Source organism: Rhinopithecus roxellana, chromosome 19, assembly GCF_007565055.1.
Source record: "Rhinopithecus roxellana isolate Shanxi Qingling chromosome 19, ASM756505v1, whole genome shotgun sequence".
Lineage (NCBI taxonomy): Eukaryota > Metazoa > Chordata > Mammalia > Primates > Cercopithecidae > Rhinopithecus > Rhinopithecus roxellana.
The window spans coordinates 27,754,570-27,774,693 of NC_044567.1; positions in this window are offsets into that span (position 1 = coordinate 27,754,570).

The following is a 20,124-nucleotide window of genomic DNA, read 5'->3' on the forward strand; positions in this document are numbered from 1 at the left end:
TTTTTGCCACAATACAACAAGGATCCTCCTTTCTTCTACTTTCCAGAAAGTTTTTCCTCAATTTTCTTTATGCTGTTATCTGAAGCCTCCTCAAAGATCATCATGCATCCACCAGCAGTTTTGTTGAAACTCTTTAGGACTTCGCCAACACTGTCCTCAATATCCTTCTATCTTCTGCTTATTGCTTGATTCTAAAGCCACGCCTACATTTCTAGATATGACTTTTGACAGCACCTCACTTCTGGTACCAAAATCTGTATCTATTGATGCATAACAAATTGCCCCCCCGCCCCCAAACCAACATTTTAATCTCATCAGTTAGGGGCCAAGGAATCCAAAAATAGCTTAACAGGAGGGTTCTGGCTCAGGGTCTCTCATGAGATTGCAGTCAAGATGTTGGCCAGGCCTGGAGGAACCACTTCCACAATGGCTCATTCACATGGCTGTTGGCTAGAGGCCTCAGTTCCTCAAGGGCTACTGGCAGGAGGCCTCAGTTTCTCACCACATGGACTTCTTTATGGAGTTTCAAATGTGTCCTTTTAACATGGCAGCTGACTTTCCCCAGAGTGAGTGGTTCAGAGAGAGCAAATATGAAGCTTCAGTGCCTTTTGGTTTTGGAAATGCTGAATCTTAACTTCTGCTACATCCCATTGGTCACAAAGACTAACCCTGATACAATGTGAGAGGGGACTACTCAAGGGTATGATTATCAGGAGATATGGGATCACTGGGATCCGTCTTGAGGCTGCCTACCATTGACGTCCATTGACTCATCTCTCTGGGTATACAAAATACTGCTGTGAGCTGTATTACAAGGGGAAGGAGAGGGAGACTGATTTTTTTTTTTTATGCTTTGTGACAAGAGCCCTGCTTTCATGCAGAATTTCAGCAACATCATTTTTTAAATTTTTTTATTCAAAGCCTATCATTTCTTAGAATCTAGGCATGAGCCTATGAGGGAGGCTGGCCAGGAGACAAATCCAAGAGGCAGATGCTATTCTATAGTCAGAGCCACACTTCCTCTGGGCATAAGGATTTGTTTAGGCCCTGCTCCTCTGTCCAACTTCCTGTTCTTGTTGGGTGAGTTATTTCTTCAGATGTGAATAAGTAAATTCCAGGTAGGACCCTAGAGCACCCTGGATATGTGTTTGAGTCCTAGCTACAAACACAGCTTAGGCACTAGCTGGGACTTTGCTAAAAAGGTCAAGAATCAGGATAGTATAAGAATGTGGCCTAGGGGAGAAAGAGAAGCAGAATCTGTCCTAAACATGCACTGCATAGGCCCACAGTCCTTTGGCTGAAAGGGGCTTTGGGGTACATTTCTTGGGTAGAGAAGCCATGATGCCCCCAACTGGTCAACTAGAATCCACTCTGGCAGCAAACAAAAGGTGTGATAGGATAATCTGGACTTCTCAATATTTATAGTGACTTCCTGCATTTGTATCAATCTTTAGGTCCTCATTCCTTTTGTGGCCTTCTGCTTCACACTTAAGATTTCTGATCTTTCCTTTTCTTTTCCTTTTTCCTCTTCCTCTTTCTGCTCCACCTCCTCCTTCACCTCTTCCTCCTCCTTCTCCCCCTCCTCCTCCTCCTCCTCCTTCTTCTTCCTCCTCCTCCTCCTTCCTCCTCCTCCTCCTCCTCCTCCTCCTCTTCTTCCTCTTCTTTTTTGAGACAGTGTCTTACTCTGTTGCCTACACTGGGGTGCAGTGGTGTGATCATGGCTCATTGCAGCCTCGACCTCCTGGGCCCAAGCAATGCTCTATCTCAGCCTCAGGTCCAAGTAGCTTGGGCCACAGGTGTGTGCCACAAAATCTGGTTAATTTTAAAAAATTTGTTGTAGAGACAGGGTCTCATTATGTTGCTCAGGCTGGTCTTGAACTCCTGGGCTCAAGCCATCCTTCTGCCTTGGACTCCAAAGTGGATTACAGGTGTGAGTCACTACACCCGGCCAAGATTCCTGATTTATTTCCTAGTCCAATGACCCCCTTCTGGAATGACCCTGGGTACCCTCTGTGAGTGAATACAACCATTACCGACCTTGTGGCCCACTTCTGGTGCAGTTTTTTGGATCTTGACATAACATTTCTCTGTACCATGGTGAAATTTGATTACACCCTCAGTTTGTCCTCAGATTGCCTCTCTACTCAGGCCTGTTACATGAGGGCATAGTATTAAAGAGGGTAGTTCCAGAAGTTCTGAAGAAATCTCAACTCAAGACTTACCCACCATCATGCTAATGGGCATAAGCTAGTGGAAGGAACCCACTCGCTCCAGGGAGGGACAGATGTATTATAGGAATGAGCACTGTCCTCCTGAGAGGCGATGTGGAATTTTGTGTGAGTAGAGCTGCCGCGACTTCATTGGAAAGTATTCTGTCTTTAATGTGTGCACCAGGCGTGATGAAGAACCTGCCAAGAGTCATCTTGAAGACCTACCAGTCGCTACCTGCTTTTGCTGAGTTCCCTGAAGTCACTGGTGCAGTGAGCAGAGGTCTACACGACCACGACTATTTGGATGTTTTAATACTATAGATAAAAAACAGAACAACTTGAAGGCATATTCATCTCTATTTCTCTCCTGAAATTGGGGCTTTCAACTAGAGGGAATCAGAGCTCTTTAAAAACAAAAACAAAAAAAGAAATAAAATAGTATTTGGTATCTGGTCCCATGCTTATGGTAACAGGAGTGCCTGTTATAAAAACAACAATATATGTGAGAGGAAACTTGCCTACCTGATCAAAACTCTTTAAACTGAGGAAGAAAAAAAGCTAAGATAAATGGTATGAATGATATGAATGAATGAAAATATTCTTACGTCTTGCACCAAAAGTCCTCTTAAGAAAGGAACTGTTTTGATTAGGAAAATCCCTTGAAAAGCAATGTGAGATTGAAGGTAGGACGCAGTAGAAATAATCTAGCATGCTTCAAGGGGGGAAGAAAAGAATCAGCTAAAACCTCTGTATGTTAATAAAAAACAGGAATTTGCAGCAAGTGGGAGAGAGTGGCGATGACAGCAGAAGGTAGACAGAGGACAAAGTACAACATTATGGCAGGGTAGATGAAGGACTTTTGAAATGAGGACGCTTCATGTTCATTTGGAGTTGTTTTTCTGCTGTGCTTAGAAATGCCTTGCAAGAGTGCTTTTGCATAGAAAGTAAGGATAGGAACTTGGCTTTAAACGTGGGTCATGTGATGAAGTAAGAGAAAGTGTAAACAAGATAGAGAGATGATCCATAAGCCGAAGGCATGAGACATAGCAAAACCTCTGAACCAGGTTCTCCAGCAAAAGTAACAGGGAAACAGAGGTGTTCAGGAGTCTGCACAAGGCAAACTTGACATGTAACATGAAGATCAAGTATGATTTCAGAGAATTGGAAATGTGCTGAGATCATGCTCATCTGGCAATGGAAGGAGAGGATGGTTTAAAAGGCAAGCAGTCTGGGCAACAAAGTGAGACCCTATTTCTACAAAAAACAAAATAAATGACTTGGCATGGTGGTGCACCTTTGGTCCTAGCTACACAAGAAGCTGAGGCAGGAGGATCACTTGAGCGGGAGGTCGAGGCTGTAGTGAGCCTTGTTTGTGCCACTGCACTCCAACCTTGGCAGCAGAGCAAGACTCTGTCTCAAAATATATATATATAAAATAAAATAAAAGAGAGTTCTAATAAAGGCAGGGAGAAAAGCACTAGTATATATGAGGAATGTGAAAATTAACTTAAGGGTGAACAGAGTAGAGAATTTGGGTAATAAGAGAAAAAATAATAATCTGTGCTAATGTTTATTGAGGTTTCTTTTACAGGTAGGCACCGTCGAAGCATATGGCATGCAATATATCATTTCATTTTCACTACAATCTTAAAAGACACAGATTATTAATATTCTCATAATATAGGTGAGGAAACTAAGGATTATAAAGGTCAGGCCATTTGTCCAAAGTCACCTTGAAAGAGAATGGAGTGGGAATCCAGACTCTGCATATGTGCCCACCTGGAATAACAGAAGATATAGATGACTTTTTTTTTTTTTTTTTTTTTTTTTTTTTTTTTAACAAAGTTCTGATTCTCTAGCACAGATGCAAGGTGAAGAAATGATAGAGACTGTCAACTTTCCAGTCATCTGCTGACGGCGGGGGTCTTATTATCTTAAAAGCTGAATCTTTGGCAAAGTGTTTTCACCTTGCGAGGAAGATGACATCCTCTCTGAGACAAAGAATAAGGAAGGAGAACTGTCCACATGCATTTTGTACATCCAGGGATGAACTGACTGTTCCCATGGAAGTCATGGGAACCCTGGGAGGGAAAAACTATTCCAGTCCTATTGGAGGTTGTGACATTGAAGAAGGAGGACCATGGCCCCAGGTAAACATGTGCCTGAACATTGGGAAGGGAGACACATTAGTCAGGGTGCTTTCAATAGCCTGCAAAGGAGGGGAGTAAGTTGGCCCTAGTCATGAAAAGCCCATGGGTGATTGGCTTCAGGCACTGCAGTGATCAGGAGCTCCAACAATAAGGCATTGAGGGCTACATTTTTTTTTTTTTTTTTTCAGACAGGAGCTTGCTCTGGAGCCCAGGCTGGAGTGCAGAGTTGTGATCATAGCTCACTGTAGCCTGGACACCTGGGCACAAGCACTCCACCTGCCCAGCCTCAGGAGTAGCTGGGACTACAGGTGCGCACCACCATATCTGGCTAATTTCTTTTCTTTTTCTTTTTTAGAGATGAGGTCTTGCTACGTTTCCCAGGCTTGTCTCAAACTCCTGACCTCAAGTGATCCTCCTACTTCAGTCTCTCAAAGTGGTAGGATTACAGGTGTGAGCCATCACACCTGGCCCCAAGGACTACTTTGATCTCTGTTGCCTCATCCCTTGGTTCCATGTACCGACATCTGCTGACAAGTGGGAAAGGCAACTGCAAATACTTTCAGATTTATATCTTCTCACTTTAGTTACCCTTTATCTCCTTCAATTTCTATTTTTCAACTCAAACCAGATCCCTAATTGACATGGCTAGGTCTCATGCCATCCTCTGTACTAGTCACTATTGCAAGGTCAATGGCATACTATGACTGAGCCAGCCTGAGTCACTCTTTCACCCAGAGATAGAGTTTGGGTTAGGGAGGGTGTGGGAGGAGCAGTTCCACAAAGGAAATATGATCCTTGGAACAAGATAATGTATCCATCATAACATGTTCTAAGTGTTCACAGAGAAGACTGGCTCTATAGCCAACGACCTCGTAAAGGAAGATAGGATGTGTTTAGAAAAGACATTATAAAACTATGGTCAGAGCTGATCCCAATGAGGGATGGAGCAGGTGACTAAAGCCACACTTGAGCCATGCGGGTTGCTCTATGGTGAGTTCTGACTTTAAAAGGACATAGGAACTGTGGGGTCCTGAGGATGATGAACAAAGAGTAGGGGGGGCCTTTGGAAATAGTTACAACAAGGCTGATTCAGCACAAAATCAGATTCAAAGAGGAAGACATTTTGAGGACAATTAAAATCTTTGGGGGCTTTGTTTAGTTAGCAAAAAACAGAGTAAACAGACCCATTGCTTGGGCAAAAGGGGATATTGTTAGATAAAAAGAGAAAGTAAAAGAAAAGCTGAAAATGTAATTTTTCCATCAAGGACGTCAAACCAGAAAGGGAAGAACAAACAATGTACAAAATTGAGATTCAAAGTCTGTAGAGAGACAGCCATGGCTCACTCAGTGGTTATTTCCTCCCTCTTTTCTTGGCCTTTTTTTTTTTTTTGGATACAAAGTTTCACTCTTGTTGCCCAGGCTGGAGTGCAAAGCTGCAATCTTGGCTCACTGCAAACTCCACCTCCCAGGTTCAAGCGATTTTCCTGCCTCAGCCTCCTGAGTAGCTGGGATTACAGGCACCTGCCACCATGCCTGGCTCATTTTTGTATTTTTAGTAGAGACAGGGTTTCACCAAGTTGGCCAGGCTAATCTTGAACTCCTGACCTCAGGTGATCCACCCGCCTTGGCCTCCCAAAGTGCTGGGATTACAGGCGTGAGCCACCATGCCCAGCCTTCGGCCTGATTTTTTTTTTTTTTTTTTTTTTTTTTTTTTTTTTTTTTTTTTTTTTTTTTGAGATGGAGTCGCACTCTATTGCCCAGGCTGGAGTGCAGTGGCGTGATCTTGGCTCACTGCAACCTCCACTTTCTGGGTTCAAGTGATTCTCCTGCCTCAGCCTCCTCAGTAGCTGGGATTACAGGGACACTCTACCACACCCAGCTAGTTTTTGTATTTTTAGTAGAGACGGGGTTTCACCATGTTGGCCAGGTAGGTCTCAAGCTCCTGACCTCAGATGATCCACCCGCCTCGGCCTCCCAAAGTGCTGAGATGACAGGCGTGAGCCACCGCGTCTGGTCGGGCCTGATTTTTTAATGTGTCAACATTCCTCCACTATGTCTGAGATGCAGTGGTCCAAGAAGATCACTGTAGTTCCATTCTCCGCATCATGGATTGGCTTAAGGATGGGCATGAGACTTACTTCCGACCAATGAGATAGGGGAATGGTCTGCCTGCCAGGGTTTCTGAAAATGTGTCCTTGCTTCTAAGTAGAAGATATACGAAACCAGCAGTCATTTTATTGCTGGACATTGTTGTATTTGCATGGCATAGGTGGAACTGTAAAAACTGTTTTGAGATCATGAGGGAAATCAATTGACAATTGACCACCTGAGGATGATGGAACAAAAGGGTAGATAAGTGTCCTTGGAGATGCAATCCACCTACCGAAGTAATCCATCTTGAAGCCCCTCTTCCTAGCCCCTCTCATTTTATGAGATAACCAATTTTCCTTATACTTTAAGCCAGTTGAGCCTAGGGTTTCTCCTCTTTGCAGCCCAAGGTGTCCTGGCTGGCTCAGAGCTCAAGAAAGCTGAGGAGCTCAGATAGGAAGAGGGCAAGAAGCTGATTTAATTGGGTCTCAGGAACTGGCCTGATGACTCACATCTCGAGGTGTGGAAAGAACTTTCTGGTGGGGCTGGGGAGCCACTGTCAGTAACTTTTAAGTAATTGTGGAGAATAGAAGGTGGTGCCAGAATCAGGAACTGGTCAGAGATTATCCTGATTTTCATAAAAATAAAAGAAATTGTTTCTGGAAACTCCAGACAAGTAGATTTGAGGTAGGTAACAACAGAGAAGCAGGATGCATTAGAAAGCAGATGGTGAGTGAGCATTTAGGAAGGAATGCAGTGGTCAGTTGAAAGCAACATGACTTCACTGAGCACAAGTTATTCCAAAGTAACCTCATTTCCTTTTTTGATAAAGTTACTATGCTTGTGAATCAGGTGTACGCCATAAACATTGCAGGTCTTGATTTCAGCTTAGGGTTAACAGTTTCTCTCATGGTTTCCTTGTGGCTAAGATGGTGAAATGTGGGTTGGATGAGAGCAGTGGTTTTGTGTATTTGCAGCTGTCTCAACAGCTGAATCCAGAGTGTTGAGTATTGAATGGATGTCACAGACCATGTGCTGAGCCCCATCAGGGTGGTAGGGAGAGAAGTCACACATTGGCCTGCGCCAAGGGCTTGGCTGGGAGCGAAAGTCTGACACTCTGGGTGAGACAGTCTAGAAATGGGCAGGACTAGTGCCAGCAAAACCTGGATCTGTCACCCAGGGACCAAGGGTTAAGCAGAGTGGATCAAGTGGACACAGGATAGGGGTAGAAGTGAGAAGGATCATGGAGAAGACTTAGAGAGGAAGAAGCAGACAAAGAGATGGATTTCAGGAGGGAGGAAGAAGAAGGCGGGATCAGAGGGAAGTCAAAGGAAGTCATAGGAGTGGGTGTGCGTAGAGTCCTGCTCCTTGCTTCTCGAAGGTGGCCAGGTCCAACTCATGACAATGGATATCAACCTTCAAGGAGGTTTCTTACAAAGTGCCAGCAGCTCTAACCTTGATCCTGTCTGATATATCATTAGATGAAAACTCAGGAGGCAAACTGATCAAAGGTGTAGATGTCACACATCTGAGAGGGAGAGTTAATACCAGAGGTGACAGAATGAGGGCCCAGAGTGGTCCTGACAGGTTGGAATGTTGGGTCAAAAACAATAAGATACAACTGAACAAGCCTGAATGGAAAGTCTGGCATTTACATGCAAAAAACAAGCGGCAAAAGAAACCAGAGGAGGGCTCGTTGCCTTGGCAGGAAATCACGTGAAAAATATCCGAGGCTTTTCAATGACCACCAGCTCAGAATAAGCCAAGAGTGTGATATGATTGCTAACAATCCGGCGCAACAAGAGACAGAAGTATTCAGAGAAATGCAGTACTCATGGGAAGGAGTGGTCTCATTATATTTTTAGTCAGATGACATCTGGAGTATCATATTCAATTTTGGGCATCAGATTTTGAGAATGGCATTGATGAATCAGAGTGTGCTCAGAGATAGGCTGCTTAAGATGAAGAAAGTTCAAGAAATTATGTGGTGCGAGGAGAGGCTGAAGGATCAGAGAACATTCTGCCTGGAAATGCAAACAGGATTTGTGAGCGAGATGCATGTCATTGGGGAAGAAGCTGAGGTAGAATTACAGCCAAAGGGTGCAAGATACAGGGAATACACAATTCCTACGTATAAAGACAACCTTTCTGATCATTATAATCAAGAGAAATAGTGTCAGTTGTATATCACTTACAAGTGTCAAAAGCATGGGCCCATTTGTAAGGTGAGCTATTATTTCCATGCTATACATAGAGGTAATTGGAACGATCAAGAAATTGCATCCTACTGTATCTTCTGCACCTAGACCATTACCTAGCAAATACTTGTTGAATGAGTGAGATATCACAGAGGTTGAATGCCTTTCCCAAGATTGCACAAATGGATTCTCAGGGTTTCTGCCTTTCCGGCTCCACCGTATGCCTTGGAGGAACTCTGAGATGCCCCAGGCTATCTTGGGGGGTTGAGGTGTCTTGTCTTCAGAGACCACGTGGACATCTGTCAGCATATATTAGAGAGCTTCCTGGCATAGGGTGATGGGAGTAGGGGGAACCAGAGTACCTAAAAAACCCTTCCAACTCAGAGGCTTGCCCCAGAATATTCCTAATCTAAGGAACTCTTAGTTGCTGTTTATGAACGCAGGAAGGGTGTGGAATCTGTCATCACACAGACCCAGCCAGCGGCTGTGGTCGGTGCTATCTTCTCCTGGAATCTCTTCAGTGCTCTCCCTCTAGATCCCTATCTGGGTGTGGGTGTGTCTATCTAGTGCTTCTAAATCCAGACATCCAGGGTAAAATTTATACATACAAGTTATCAAGAAAAAGACAGAATTTCAGCTTAGTGGGCTGCCTGGTGCATGCTTTTGATTTCTGTCTTTGTTGCCAACCTCTCTAAAAAGTGTAAGTCTTCACATTTGCTTTGATAAAAGGGAAAACTCCTTTTCTCCAGAACATGGATTCTGCAGAGTTGAGGCCCATGATCATCTTAAGTGAATTCAAATATATATTCTTTTTACACTGACCTCCAGGATGGACCAAGGAAAGTGTTTTTCCCTCTTATAACAAAAGTATAAATTATGATACCCCTTGAATTGTGATGGGGATGAGGTGATCAGACCGTGGATCACAAAATCGACAATGTCAGCCTATGTTTGCATCAAGTTCTTCCTTCTCCTCCAGGAGAAGGGCAAAAGAAGTTTCCAGGAATGGAGGGTCCCAGTGGACCACCTTCCAATCAGCAGAGGCTTGGCTGCCAGTCCTGCAGCCGCGTGTACTACTAAGTGGTGTCCAAAGTCTCCACTAGGTGGAGAAAAAGAGCGGTTATGAAACGTACAAAGCCCCAAATCAAAAACACAGTCCAAAGAGTAAAATCCAATTCTAAATGGAACTCGAAAACTTGAGAAGTAATTTAAAGGAACCACATTAAATACTAGAATGTTTAATGGGGCCCATGTGTCCCGAGCAGAGAAAGAGAGTGCGAGAAATGGAACAGAGGAAATCAGGGAGACAATATGTCTGTGCGACTTGTTCTAATTAGGGGCACAGCGCTGCTGAGGATCATTCATTATAATTTGGTTAAATCTTCAGTACGGCCAAGGCACCTCTGCTGAGTGGTGTAAAACAAAGGGCTCCGTCGTAAACGGGGTGAGCGTCTCTCCGTTGGAGGTTAACGCCAGTCACTCGGGAGGGCCCAGGGCTGTACATCACTCTCCTGCCAGTTCTTCTTTATGACTCCAGCGCTGGGCTCCAGCTAGCAGATGTCTGCAAATTTCGAGGAGGAGAGGGGAGGGGAATTGGGGGAGGGAGGGGGCCCCCGGCGCTCATTGTCTCCAACTTGTCTGTCGCTTAATTCAGTATCTCTGTCTGCCGCTGGAGCGGGATGGGAAGAGTTCAAAGGAGGAAATCAAAACAATCCATAGATCAGAGCTTGGGAGTGATCGGTGTGGCACCCAGAAATCACCCGCACTCCTCCGGCTCCGCTTTGAAATGTGGACGCCAGCGATGATTTAGTGCGCCGCGCCGGCGCTCGCACCAGCAGCACGTGGAGCGCTTCCTGGGGGGTTATTTTTTAGAAAGGAGAAGGTAGCCAGAGACTTGGGCGGGGGGCGGGTATGGTGTGGGTCAGGTTCAGGTTTGTCCCAGACTAGAGGCGATGTTTTTAGCTCAGAGCTAAAAGTGAGGTGTGGATGGTAAGAAAGATCTGAGGTGGAGCTGAATCCCCCCCACCGCTGCCCTCAGTGCGCACACAGCGCAGCTCAGTCCGGTTTTGAACACAGCAGCTCAGTCCCTTTGGCGTGAATGCCTCACTCAGGCCTCCTACCAAGCTCTCCAGCTTGGGAGGGTGCCATTGTCTGCTTTATGCTGTTGCCTTCTATCCCACCCCCAGCCAACCAGCTGCTTTGCTGTGGCACAGACAGGGCCTCTGCCAGCCTACGGGGTATCTTTAAGTACAAGGTGGCCCCTCTGGAAATAAGGGCAGAGCTTGGCCAGGCTCCTAGTGCCTTTCTTGGGCTGACATAGTCTTGAGCCTGGCACATGGCTTGTCAATTAAAACGCAGGTTGGATTTCTACCCCTGCTTAACCTTCCCACCAGGTATCTTTGTGCAAAACACAGACTGCCCATCCTTAGGCATCTGTCCTGGGGATGGGCAGACTACTAAGCTAGGGCATTATTCCAGGCACACTTGCGGGGTTGAGCCCCAGACTGATTGTACAAATATTCCTGGGTGTCAGGTCTTATGCTGGTTATTGACGGGGCCTGTTTCATTGGATGAGGAGGAGCTGCATTTCCTGGCTTCACCTCCACACCCAGGTGGTCCACCTGCAACTGGATGCTATTGATCAGGTTGAGGAGGAGGGAGAGAATAGATGAGTCAGAGTGACCTGTTCCATGACTAGTAAAAAGCAGAGGTGCAATAACTTCTAAAGGTGGAATAAACGCTTTAATCCACTTTTCCACCTCCCCAGTTGGGCTAGGTACCCCTGCTCTGGGTTGCGTATTTGTCCATTCACTTGTTTGACTTCCTCCTGTTAGACTTAACTGCACAGTCCCTGTTCACTTTAGGTCCCGATACCCTTCGAGGTGCCAGATTCAGTAGGTCCTTGCCTCATTACATGCGAAGAAAGTACTTTCTACCGTCTTGGCTCTTAATTAGCTGAGTAATTGTAATTTAATTTGTTGATCATTTATTGAGCACCTGTGATGCTGGCACTGTGTTATGTGCTAGGGCCATAAAGGTGATTCAAATTGGTGCCTGACCCTAAAGAATTTGTGCTCAAGGGTAAAGTGAGGAGAGAGCTATCTGGGGAAAACTGACAAGTACTCTGCTAAGTTGCAATGTGTAAGCCTAAGAATGCTCATGCACTAGCTACAGTGGGGTCCTAAACAAGGGAGTGATTCAGTTTGAGACAGCCCTAGTGGTAGCCCCGAAGGGGCTCTGGAATTGTCTTATCCAGGGTTCAAGCATGGAGAGGTGGCCTGCTTGGAAAATTGTGTTGGATAACACGCATGCAGCAAGCAGAACTATACTGAACCCCAAATGCTGGGATAGGGCAAACTGGGCTGCTTTCTCTGAAGACTCTCAGAAGAGAGGTTCTTCTCTGTTAACCAGATCCAGAAAGCCACCCTGTGGCAGCACCAGGACGTAAACCACTGGGTGCCAGACTAGCTAGAAAGCCTGATTCATAGCTATCTTTGGGCAAGAACAGGATAAGTGTTTTTCTGTTACTGCAGTTGAGATTGTCAACATAAAGACCTGAACTGCCCTGACTTCCACCTCTAAGGTCTGCAATTGGTCCAGTCTTGGGCTTCCAATGAATGAATGAATCAACATGAGAAGAAAGGAATGAATAAGCAGTGCATGCATCTGTAAAAATTGTATGCATAACTACAGAGGGGATGAGGAGCAGAGGACTGGGGGTGAAGAGCTCTGTGCTCAGGTACTGCCTCTGTCTCCCTGACTTTGATCATGTCATCTCGTGCCTTTCGACCTCAGTTTCTCTTCTGCAAAGGGAAAGGGTTTAAAGAGATAAGCATGGATTAAGCAGGGAAGTTGGCACAGATGAGGCGGGCACTATCTGTGTTTTGCTTGAAAACCTTCTGGCTGTGGTTAGTGAGGGCAGCATATTGTGGGGGTTCTCATAACCCAAACCAACTCCCCAGCATATACACATCTCATCAGAGCCTTTACTGATTGACGTGCTGGCTGCAAGTCATGAGCAGTCCTCACTTCATCTGACTTAATTTCTCTCTCCTTTGGGGACAGGGATTCAACCACATAGACTTCTAATATTTATTCAACATCTATGGTATACTAGCCACAATGCTGAGTGTGAAGGGAACAAAGTTGAGAAAGATGTGGTCTCTCCCCTGTACAAACCCACAGACCAGAGAATGAGACAGATAACAGATAAGCACGAACTTTCACACACTTGCATTTTATTTGCAGCATCTAATTATAAATTTCTCAAGGATAGATAGGGATTAGGAGTGTTGAGAGCACCAACTCCAAGGTCGGGTTATCTGGATTCATACCCTAACATCATCTTTTGTTGCTGAATGAGCTTGGGCAATACACTTTTATCTCTGGAAGTCCTGGTTACTTTAGTCATAAGTTGAGGCTGATAATAATGTTTTCCTCAGAGGACTGATGTGAGCATTAAGTGAGATAATGCATGAAAGATACCTAGTTTGCAGTAAACACTCAATAAATGTTAGCAATTATTCTTTTTTGGTTTCCTTGATGCCTTTTTTGCACACCTTTAAAGATTCTCTGCAATTAAATGTTAAAGGGATGATTTTCTGATGGTTTCAGAAGTAAAGATTAGTTCATAAGGGCACCAAGAGTCCTGTAATTCTTGTAGCATATATAAATTATACTGCACAATCTAGCTCCATAATTACATAGTAATTCATTCTACAAACACTCTGCACCTACCGAGTGCCAGGTCCTGTGCTAAATGATGAAGATAACTAAGAAGGGAAAACCTCAAAATATGTGGTTCCTTTCCCTTAAGGAACTCAAAGTTCAGACAGTGAGGCAGATGAGCAAGAAGATGTAATGTCCTGTAGTAGCTGCTGTGATGGAGATTCATGTCATAATGATGGGGACACCAAGAAGGAGTGACCAACCTGCTGGGGTGGCCAGAGGGGGCTTCCTAGTGCAGGAGCTGCTGAGCTGCATCCTGAAGACTGAAGAGGGGTTGGGTTTTTTATGCCCTGACTCATCAACAGACTTGGAAGACGTGATGTCTCATGTCGGTCTCCTAGCTATACCTGCCATGAGGCAGTGCATGGTAGTGCAAAGATCCAGGAAAGCTGGATTCAGCCTTGAGCTCTTAGAGTGACTTGCTCCATAACTATGAGCAAATTATTTCTCCTCTTTGGACTGGAGGTAGCTTGTTGATCTAGTTGGCAGGAGTCTCTCAGATTGAATTCTTTTATTTTATAGCCAAGAAATATTGGATATTAAATATTGTTAAGTACCTACTGTATGCGAGATATGATTAAGTACCAAGGAATCAAAAGAGCTGGTTACTATTAGGGTGGCTAGAACTTAATCCCATGGCGAGGAGGGAGAGAGAGAGAGAGAGAGAGAAAGAAAGAAGGAAGAAGAGGAAGAAGAAGAAGAGGAAGAGGAGGAGGAGAAGGAGAACAAGAATGAGAATGAAAAGGAGAACGAGAACGAGAACGAGAACGAGAACGAGAACGAGAACGAGAACGAGAACAAGAACAAGAACAAGAACAAGAACAAGAACAAGAACAAGAACAGGAACAACAAGAAGAGGAGAAAGTTAGAATCGCCTGTTTCTGGGCAGAGGAAGATTACGGTTTTTGCTCTTGATGCAGTCTGTTGTACCCCATGATATTACTGCAAATACGGAGAAAGATCTCCCACTTTTCCTTTGTCACCTGGGACATGTGGTTCCTGAATGTACTTGTGATCTGCAGTGACTTGTGAGAAAAATGAAGGGTGCATATATCAGTTTACCCACTAAGCCAAAGATCCGTAAGACTGTCTCATTTTCCTTCTTTCAGAGCTTGGAGGAAAAGATCAGATTTTCTGGCAATTGCTCTGGGTTGCTCCAGGATGGATGGGTTACTGTGGGTGTGGTGGTGAAAACCCCAGGCAATTACACATAAAGAAATGCCCCCAACAAGTGTCCCCAAAATTCCCTGTCAGTAGATTTTGTGGGTAAGAAGTACAGGTCCTTGGGCCATTTTCTGGGACTGAAACCCTATGTTAACACTTAGTCACTGTGTGACCTCCAGCAAGTTACTTAACTTCTCTAAACCTTAGTTTGTTCTTATCTGTAAGAATCAGGGGCTTACTGTTGAGTATTAAAGGAGATAATCCATATCTTATACCTGGCATCTAGGATATATACATGTTAGCAACTAGCATCCTGGCAAGGTTGAGGCTCAGCATGAGCTCTTCACAAAAGGATTGTCATTACATCCAGCCTTCAAATGGGTACACTTAGGCCTTAGAATTGTCAAGGAATATGACATAACATCTGAAAGTAAAATGGTCTCTCCTAATTCTGTCTTTTGCAAACATCTGGCCTTCAAGGTATGAAAAGGGCCTTAGAGATTAATAGAACACAGTGAAAGTGATCCTGTGAGGCCAGGTCAGAAAAGGCAATATGGCTTTCCCTGGCTCTCTCTTTGCATGCTGCATCTTCCTTACCATCCAATAGTGAGGAGGCCCGGGCCTCATTGCAGGGCTTCTCAAACCCCCAAAACCAGAAGACAAGATTTTGGTACATGGATCACCCCTGGATGGGGATGAGGGAGAGGGGTAGAGCAAGTACCTTACCACAAACACAGGAAGTATCTTTGAAGTCTTATTTATTTCCTTAAAAATTAGTGTGGGTTTTAAAATCTGGCTTTATAATAATCTAAAAATCATTTTAAAATGACATATTGTCAAAACAGACCCTCTGAGATGTGTCCTGTTTATTCCGTGGCTTTAATTACTCCCAAGCATATTGGCATGTACCCTGGGGCCACATGGACTCCAGTGTGAGAAGCGGGGTGCCCTGTGCACAGCCTTTACCCTGTTTCACTTCTTTCTTCACCACCCTCCTTCTTCTCCCCAGATTGCTCTTCCTTTTCCTGCCGTCGGTTCCTTTGCTTTGATTGGTAGCACCTAGGACTTTTTTGAGCTTTACTTAACTGTGCTGTTGATGTTCAGAGGAGATAAGTCACAGCTATGAATATGTCCCCCATAAAGCATGCTTTGGAAACTTAATCCCCAGTGCAACAATGCTGAGGGTTGGAGCCTAAGGCGAGGTGCTTTGGCCATGAGGACTCTCCTCTCATGAATAGATTAATGCCATTATTGCAGGAATGGGTTCCATTATTGCAGGAATGGGTTCCATTATTGTGGGAGTGGGCTCCTTATAAAAGGATGAGTTTAGTACACTTGCTCTCTCTCACCCCCTGTTTGCTCTTCCACTCTTCTGCCTTGCCTCAGAGGGCTAAAACATTCAAGGCACCATCTCGGAAGTGTAGACCATGACCCATGACCCTTACCAGACACCAAACCCACTGGTATCTTGGTCTTGGACTTCCCAGCTCCCAGAACTGTGAGAAATACATTTCTGTTCCTTATAAATTACCCAGTCTTAGATATTTTGTTAGAGAAGCCCAAACGGACTAAGACAGCCAGTGGTTCTGATTAGGAGTGATATATCTCCTCCAGTCTCATTCATCCAAACATTCTCTGTGTGCCACGCTTGATGCTGTTCTCAGGGGATACAGTGACAAACAGGACAGACATAGCCACAGTTCTCCCCTTGCCAAACTTACAGTGGTGGGGGTGGGGGAAGAAGGCAAATAACCATATATCAAGTAATTACAGTAGTGTGTGCTGAGAGTTACGAGAGGAAGGTGCAGGGCATAAAGAGAACATAAAGTCAATAACTAATGTCACTGAAAGGTCAAGAAAGGCTTTCCTGGAAGGTGCCTTCCAAGCTGAGAGCTGAATATTGAAGAGAAAGGGGAAGAATGCTCTGGTTGGAGGGAATTGTATGAATAAGGTAAGAGAGAACACAGACCATTTAAGGAGCCAAAAGAAGCTCAGCCTGTCTTAATGTGAAAGAAGAGTGGCAAGAGATGAAGCTGGAGATACCCGCAGCACAAGACCTCAGAGCCCTTCATAAGTCAGGTTAAGGAGTTTGGGCTTTACCTTGAGGCAGTGAGAAGTCAACTAAGGGAGCGTGTGAGTGTATGTGCTTGTGTGCACATGCGAGGGAGCATGTAAGTGTACCCGCTTGTGTGCACGTGTGAGGGAGTGTGTGAGTGTATGTGCTTGTGTGCGCATGACAGAGTGTGTGCGCGTATGCACTTGTGTGCATGCGAGTGTGTGAGTGTATGCACTTGTGTGCTTGTGTGAGTGTGTGAGTGTGCACTTGTGTGTGCATGCGAGGGAGCGTGTGAGTGTATGTGCTTGTGTACATGTGTGAGGGAGTGTGTGAGTGTATGTGCTTGTGTGTGCGTGTGAGGGAGTGTGTGAGTGTATGCGCTTGTGTGTGCGTGTGAGGGAGTGTGTGTGAGTGTATGGCTTGTGTGTGTGTGAGGGAGTGTGTGTGAGTGTATGTGCTTGTGTGTGTGTGAGGGAGTGTGTGAGTATATGACTTGTGTGTGTGAGGGAGTGTGTGAGTGTATGACTTGTGTGTGTGTGAGAGAGTGTGTGAGTGTATGTGTTTGTGTGCGCGTGATGAGTGTGTGCGCATATGCGCTTGTGTGCGCGTGATGAGTGTGTGCGCATATGCGCTTGTGTGCATGTGCGAGTGTGTGAGTGTATGCACTTGTGTGCTTGTGTGAGGGACTGTGTGAGTGTGCACTTGTGTGTGCATACGAGGAAGTGTGTGCATGCGAGGGAGTGTGTGTATGCACTTGTCTGCCTGTGAGGGAGCATGTGAGTGTATGCACAAGTGCATGTGTGTGTCACAGGAAGAGAGAGAACAGGGAGTGGACTTTTCCAGTGGCTGCCCCTTGAGCACCGTGGTATAAGCTGGAACCTCATGACCAGTAGGAACATAATAAAAAATGAAGAGCCTGAGGCTGATATTTCATTATTGTTGCAGGATGTAATTAAGGACAACACAGACCTAATGAGTCAGAGAACAAATTCAGATGAATCAGAAGAGATGTGTGAAAAACAACATGGTTTGGGGAAAGAGGGTTAATGTTCTTCAGATGATCCCTGCAGTGAACTAGATGACTTGTTGAGTATTTGACCATTAAGTGGCCTTAGTCAGCTGGGCAGATTGCCTAGGTCCCCCTACCAGTCTCTGGAACCACAGCGGGGTGAAGAAGTATGGGCTGAGGACACCAAGTTCATAATCAACTAACAGACCGGAAGATTACCCTTCTAAGTCTGGAGGGTTTACCCATTACCAAAGGTTAAACAGAGGAAAGTGACAGGGGGCAGAGTGCAGGGACGAGTGGATGGGTAGGGAGCAAGAGGTTCACCTTTGCATGTGCCAGGTGGCTGCCTGGGATGCGAGGCTGAAGGGTGTGAGGAGCTCGGCAGTCACCCACTCTGCCTCCCTCCTCCCTCCCAATTTGGTTCATTCCTCTCTCTGAAGTTCCCAAAGGTTGACCTTCTGGATCTATTAGTGGTATAAGAGGGGCAGCCTTTCTCTCTCTCTCTCTCTCTCTCTCTCTCCTTCCTTCCTTCCTTCCTTCCTCCCTCCCTCCCTCCCTCCCTCCCTCCCTCCCTCCCTCCCTCCCTCCCTCCCTCCCTCCTTTCTTTCTTTCTTTCTTTCTTTCTTTCTTTCTTTCTTTCTTTCTTTCTTTCTTTCTTTCTTTCTTTCTTTCTTTCTTTCTTTCTTTCTTTCTTTCTTTCTTTCTTTCTTTCTGTAGTTGAGATTATACCTGCATGCCACCATGCCCAGCTTCTTTTTTTTTTTTTTTTTTTTTTTTGTCGATACAGAGTCTTGCTATGTTACCCAGTCTGATCTCAAACTCGTGGCCTCGAGTGATCCTCCCATCTCAGGCTCCCGAAGTGCAGGGATTACAGGCAGGAGTCACCATGCTTGGCCTAAGCCACCTGTGCCTAGCCACTTTTGTACAGCCTAAGAAGAGCTCTCTAGCTAAGCTAGTACTGTGTTAGAAATTGGTTTATCTATTAATCTGTTATACCAACTCTTCTCTTGCAAAAGGCAGGACTATGATAGATTGGGATGGAGACTGGTACATTTTGAATGAGGAAGCTTGAGAAGATCTACAGCATGAGGCTGTGCAATGAAAGTCTTCTAGAGAGAGGCTTGAATAATGCTGAAAGGCAGTGAGGAAAGGTTCATTTGTTCAGAAAATGTATCAGGTATTATGGGAAATGGTCTTCTCCAAAAATGGCCACAGCGATATTGTCAGGCCTACGTATTCTTCCAGAACCTTGCCACTTCCCATCCAAAGGCTGAGCTTATTTTCCCTACCCTTGAACCTTTGTGACTGCTTAATTAATTGCATTCTGTGGAAGTGATGCTGCAAGGCCAGGTCATAAAAGGCAGGATGACTTTCCCTGGCTTGTTCTCGGTGGTCTCCATCTTGGAATCCAGTCTCCATGTTGTGAGGAAGCCCAGGCCAGATGGAGAGACCACATGTGGGTGTTGTGGCCAATGGGTCCACTAAGATCTTAGCTGATGTCCAGCGTCAACTGCCTGACCTGTGAGTATATTTTCCTACACTTGCAGTCTCTAGTCTTGGAACTGCCTCAGGGGGTGCTGAGTGAAACAGAGATGATCTGCCTCACCAAATCCTTCCCAATTACAGTTTCTGAGTAAAATAAATGTTATTATTGTTTTAAGACGCTAAGTTTTGGGGGTGTTTTATTATGTGACCACAGTAACTGAAAAAGCATCTGCTACAAAATGCCTGAGAATGACGGGTAGCATTTGTAAGAGCACTTTAGAGTTTACAGAAGACGTTCACACAGTGATCTCAGCCAGAGCTCTGAAGAAGCCTGTGAGGCAGGCATTGTTATGTCAGGTTCACAGAAGGGAAGCTGAGGCTTGGAGGGATGGAGTGAACGGCTCAGAGGCATATAGCCAGGAACCAGCAAAGGAGGGAAGTTGAGTCCAGGTTTTCGTTTTACAAGGGCATCTTCTCCTAGTTCATCTGATCAAAGTCCAGTCCTACGGTCTGTGACCTCACAAAAGCCCTGAATGAAAGCATCTTGCAGATAGTGGAGGTTATGCCTACATTACAAGGTACAAAGTAATAAGAACCCCCCAGAGATGCATTCATTTAAAAAAGTAGTTACTGAGCCCCTACCATGTGCTGGGCACAAACCCCTGTCCTCCTGGGTTTTCATTCTAGTGAGCGATGGATAGATTGCAGTTACAGGCAGAATTATGTCTCTCACCACATTCACAGGAGGAAGTCCTACTCACAGGAACTTACAATGTGACTGTATTTGGAGACAGGGCCTTTAAAATGGTAATTAAGGTAAAATGAGATCATATGCGTGGGCCCTAATGCAATCTGAATGGGGTCCTTATAAGAAGAAGAAATTAGGGGCTGGGCACGGTGGCTCACTTCTGCAATCTCAGCACTTTGGGAGGGCGAGGTGGGTGGATCACGTGAGGTCAGGAGTTCGAGACCAGCCTGGCCAACATGGTGAAACCCCATCTCTACTGAAAACACAAAAATTAGTCGGGAGTATTGG